Genomic DNA, 6,134 nt, shown 5'->3' with positions numbered 1-6,134 from the left:
TGCAATGGTATGATAAAAAACTTGCTCCGTGATTATCGTCTTTAAAATATAATAATGTCTGTGGTTCCTGGCAGAAAAAACGCTCGCCGGACTTTGTCTCGAGAGCCTGCCGGCCACGCCTCTACCCGCCGGACACCAGAGCCGGACTTAGGGGCGGAGGCTAACGTGGGGACAACGCCGGATGGTCCTCCTACAGAGGATGCGGATAGACTGTCCGCTATGAATTCCGAAGTTGAGAGCGCCATGAATCATAGGCGTCGCCGGGCCGTACTCCGCGATCCTAGTTTCTCCGAAGAGGCGTTGAATGCCTTCAACTCAGGAGACGCGTACATCCGAGCCGCTCAAAATGGACTTGCCAGAGCCACGGACCAGTATGTAAAGGATATACGGTTAAGAAAATATGATAATTATGTATATCAGTAGCCCCTGAGACTTGAAATAGTTGGCACAACTGATTTAAGGATCATTGTATGCATAGTTTCTTACGGAGAAGAATACCCAGTTGTCTCAAGAGCTGGATGAGTGCAAAGCCCAACTTCGGGCCGCAGTTGCCGGAATGGAGGAGTCCAAGAAGGCCTCATCTGGTAATACTTGTGATGATCAAAAAAGAATGTAATGACATGTACCAGCTAGTATTCGGCATGCATGCAAATCTAACAATAGATTCTGCAGACAATCCCGGAGGCAATCAGGAGATCGTATCGGGGGATGAGCAACATGCTCAACGATAGCTAGAGGCTGGCGAGCGCGTGCTTACACGGGTTATTCGACAGAAAAATGAACTCAAGGACGCCAATACCCAGTTGGACATTGAATTAAAAGATGTTCGGGCCCAGCTTGCTGACTCTGTGAAGGAGAATAAGAGGCTTCGAAGCGGCATTTTTAGTAAGTGCTCGAACGAACCTTTATAGAGTTCGGCAAAGAAACAGGCTAACAGAGTTATGTCTGTAGGTATGCTGACAGGTCGTCTCGAAGAGGAGATGCCCGGATCTGCAGGCGATCTTCTGCAAGAGCTCTCACAGCTGCACGAACAAGTTCGGCGGGTGATGCAGGGTATCGCCCAGGCCTTGTGATGCAGAGCATCCTTCGGTCATGCCCATGGACCTTCCATCGCTTCACCAAGCACCAAGAGGACCAATGACTAGAGCATGAGCTAGAGCTCTCGAGACCGAGGTGACTTCTCTCCTTAGTGATATCTCATATGATCCTCTCGAGACATGGCTACTACCTCAATCCGGAATGTTGTGCATGATTAGGTACCAAGAGGACCCTCCCGAGGATACACATGAAGATGATCAAGACCTCAAGTCCATGGAAGAAGAGAACCAATGGAAGAAGGCAAGAACAACCTCCAGGCACCAGACATCCGGCCAGGACCCCGGACATCCGGTCCCTGGAGATCTACACGGCCAACCCTCTGTAGAAGAAACTACAGCCACCAGACATCTCGCGTCCATCTCGGACATTCGTCCCCCACCAGAAATCCGGCCAAAATCCCAAACATCCGGCACCGGCGTCCAGGGAGCACAGAAGCTTGCCCCGTCAGCCCGGACATCCGGCGACCGCCCCGGACATCCGGCGACCGCCCCGGACATCCAGTGCCTCCCGAAGCAGCAGACATCCGCCCCCTCCGAGCGGACATCCGGCGTCGCCCATCCAGAGAGCTGAATAGCCATCTGCACTAGCCCGGACATCTGGCCCCTCGCGAGCCACCGGACATCCGGCCCGACGCCCATCAAGACAAGCTCCTACTACAAGCAACTTCAAGCCGCATGCTTCTTCATCTACTCCGACCGATGAGACCGTCAAGACAAGCTCCTTCAAGTGTTTCACTTGCGGCGGCCGAGGCCACAAGTCCTATGAATGCACAAACAAGCGCACCATGATCCTCAACGACGATGGCACATATGAGTCCATGAGTGATGAGGAGATGGAAGTTCTTGAGCAAGTGGCCATGCACCGGCGCGTGAACGAGGATGAAGATGATCAAGTCTTTTGTGATGAGGATTCGAGCCCCGCTCTCATTGTCTCCAAGGTCTTGACTCTTCAACATCAACAAGAAGAAGACCAAAGATGCCACATCTTCCACACAAAGGCTAGCATCAATGGATGATCCGTCAAGGTCATCATCGATGGAGGTAGTTGTCACAACTTGGCAAGTGAAGAACTATGCTCCAAGCTTCAAATGGTCAAGAGGAAGCACCCGCACCCCTACAAGGTTCAATGGCTAAGTGACTCTGGCACTATACGAGTTGAGCATACGGTCCAAGTCTCCTTCAAAATTGGTGCCTATGAAGACACTTTGGAGTGTGATGTGGTCCCCATGACTGTTTGCCACCTCCTTCTTGGTAGGCCATGGCAATTCGACCATGGTGTCATCCACAATGGGCGCACCACTCACTATAGCTTCAAGATGAAAGGGAAGGAATATGTACTACGACCTATGTCTCCTAGTCAAGTGATAGCCGACAAGCAAGCCACCAATCATGAAGAGAAGAGTGAGAAAGTGATCCACCCAAAAGTGAGTGAGAGCCACAAGACAAACTTGAGCGCCTCTTCGCCTAGAGAGAAAATCCTAGTCCTATTTGCCACAAAAAGTGAGATGAGAGAAGTGTGTGAGAACTCATCGAGTGTTATGCACTTTATCCTTGTGTGCAAGGATGGATATGTTGGGGAATGTAGTAATTTCAAAAAAATTCCTACGCACACGCAAGATCATGGTGATGCATAGCAACAAGAGGGGAGAGTGTTGTCCATGTACCCTCATAGACCGTAAGCGGAAGCGTTATGACAACGTGGTTGATGTAGTCGTACGTCTTCATGATCCGACCAATCCAAGCACCGAACGTACGGCACCTCCGAGTTCAGCACACGTTCAGCTCGATGACAGTCCCCGGACTCCGATACAGCAGGGTGTCGGGGATGAGTTCCGTCAGCACGACGGCGTGGTGACGATGGTGATGTTCTACCGACGCAGGGCTTCGCCTAAGCATCGCAACGATATGATCGAGGTGGAATATGGTGGAGGGGGGCACCGCACACGGCTAAGGAATGATCATGATGATTAACTTGTGTGTCTAGAGGTGCCCCCTACCCTCGTATATAAAGGAGGGAGGGGGAGGTGCGGCCGGCCCCCTAGGGGTGCGCCTAGAGGAGTCCTACTCCCACTGCTCTTGCCTTGGTGGAGAAGGAAAGGGGAGAGGGGAAAGAGGAAAGGGGGGCGCCGCCCCCCTTCCTTGTCCTATTTGGACTAGGGGGGAGGGGGCGCGCGGCCTGCCCTGGCCGGCCCTCCTCTTCTCCCTCATGGCCCATGTAGGCCCATTAACCCCCGGGGGTTTCCGGTAACCCCCCGGTACTCCGATAAAATCCCGATTTCACCCGGAACGTTTTCGATATCCAAATATTGGCTTCCAATATATCAATCTTTATGTCTCGACCATTTCGAGACTACTCGTCATGTCCGTGATCACATCCAGGACTCCGAACAACCTTTGTTACATCAAAATTTATAAACTCATAATAAAACTGTCATCGTAACGTTAAGCGTGCGGACCCTACGTGTTCGAGAACTATGTAGACATGACCTAGAACTGTTTCCGGTCAATAACCAATAGCGGAACCTGGATGCTCATATTGGCTCCTACATATTCTATGAAGATCTTTATCGGTCAAACTGCATAACAACATACGTTGTTCCCTTTGTCATCGGTATGTTACTTGCCCGAGATTCGATCGTCGGTATCCAATACGTAGTTCAATCTCGTTACCGGCAAGTCTCTTTACTCGTTACGTAATGCATCATTCTGTAACTAACTCATTAACTACATTAGTTGCAAGGCTTATAGTGATGTGCATTACCGAGAGGGCCCAGAGATACCTCTCCGACAATCGGAGTGACAAATCCTAATCTCGAAATACGCCAACTCAACATGTACCTTCGGAGACACCTGTAGAGCTCCTTTATAATCACCCAGTTACGTTGTGACGTTTGGTAGCACACAAAGTGTTCTTCCGGTAAACGGGAGTTGCATAATCTCATAGTTGTAGGAACTTTGTATAAGTCATGAAGAAAGCAATAGCAACATACTAAACGATCAAGTGCTAGGCTAACGGAATGGGTCAAGTCAATCACATCATTCTCCTAATGATGTGATCTCATTAATCAAATGACAACACATGTCTATGGTTAGGAAACATAACCATCATTGATTAATGAGCTAGTCAAGTAGAGGCATACTAGTGACATTAAGTTTGTCTATGTATTCACACATGTATTATGTTTCCGGTTAATACAATTCTACCATGAATAATAAACATTTATCATGATATGAGGAAATAAATAATAACTTTATTATTGCCTCTAGGGCATATTTCCTTCAGTCTCCCACTTGCACTAGAGTCAATAATCTAGATTACATAGTAATGATTCTAACACCCATGGAGTCTTGGTGCTGATCATGTTTTGCTCGTGGAAGAGGCTTAGTCAACGAGTCTACAATATTCAGATCCGTATGTATCTTGCAAATCTCTATGTCTCCCACCTGGACTTGGTCCCGGATGGAATTGAAGCATCTCTTGATGTGCTTGGTCCTCTTGTGAAATCTGGATTTCTTTGCCAAGGCAATCGCACCAGTATTGTCACAGAAGATCTTCATTGGTCCCGATGCACTAGGTATGACACCTAGATCGGAAATGAACTCCTTCATCCAGACTCCTTCATTTGCTGCTTCTGAGGCGGCTATGTACTCCGCTTCACATGTAGATCCCGCCACGACGCTTTGTTTAGAACTGCACCAACTTACAGCTCCATCGTTTAATAAAAACACGTATCCGGTTTGCGATTTAGAATCATCCGAATCAGTGTCAAAGCTTGCATCGACGTAACCATTTATGACTAGCTCTTTGTCACCTCCATAAACGAGAAACATATCCTTAGTCCTTTTCAGGTATTTTAGGATGTTCTTGACCGCTGTCCAGTGATCCACTCCTGGATTACTTTGTTACCTACCTGCCAAGCATATTGCTAAGCAAATGTCAGGTCTGGTATACAGCATTGCATACATGATAGAGCCTATGGCCGAAGCATAGGGAACATCTTTCATATTCTCTCTATCTTCTGCGGTGGTCGGACATTGAGTCTGACCCAACTTCACACCTTGTAATAGAGGCAAGAACCCTTTCTTTGCCTGATCCATTTTGAACTTTTTCAAAACTTTATCAAGGTATGTGCTTTGTGAAAGTCCGATTAAGCGTCTTGATCTATCTCTATAGATCTTGATTCCCACCGAGGTCTTTCATCGAAAAACTTTTATTCAAGTATCCCTTTATGCTATCTAGAAATTCTATATCATTTCCAATTAACAATATGTCATCTACATATAATATTAGAAATGCTACAGAGCTCCCACTCACTTTCTTGTAAATACAGGCTTCTCCAAAAGTCTGTATAAAACCATATGCTTTGATCACACTATCAAAGCATTTATTCCAACTCTGAGATGCTTGCACCAGTCCATAAATGGATCGCTGGAGCTTGCACAATTTGTTAGCTCCTTTCGATCGACAAAACCTTCCGGTTGCATCATATACAACTCTTCTTCCAGAAATCCATTCAGGAATGCAGTTTTGACACCCATTTGCCAAATTTCATAATCATAAAATGCGGCAATTGCTAACATGATTCGGACAGACTTAAGCATCGCTACGGGTGAGAAAGTCTCATCGTAGTCAATCCCTTGAACTTGTCGAAAACCTTTTGCAACAAGTCAAGCTTTGTAGACAGTTACATTACCATCAGCGTCAGTCTTCTTCTTGAAAATCCATTTATTCTCAATGGCTTGCCGATCATCGGGGAAGTCAACCAAAGTCCATACTTGGTTCTCATACATGGATCCCATCTCAGATTTCTTGGCTTCTAACCATTTTGCGGAATCTGGGCTCATCATCGCTTCCTCATAGTTCGTAGGTTCGTCATGGTCAAGTAACATGACTTCCAGAATAGGATTACCGTATCACTCTGGTGCGGATCTTACTCTGGTAGACCTACGAGGTTCAGTAGAAACTTGATCTGAAGTTTCATGATCAATATCATTAGCTTCCTCACTAATTGGTGTAGTCGTCATAGGAACCGGTTC

Source organism: Triticum aestivum, chromosome 2B (genome assembly GCF_018294505.1).
Source record: "Triticum aestivum cultivar Chinese Spring chromosome 2B, IWGSC CS RefSeq v2.1, whole genome shotgun sequence".
Lineage (NCBI taxonomy): Eukaryota > Viridiplantae > Streptophyta > Magnoliopsida > Poales > Poaceae > Triticum > Triticum aestivum.
Note: the sequence above shows the minus strand (reverse complement) of the source record.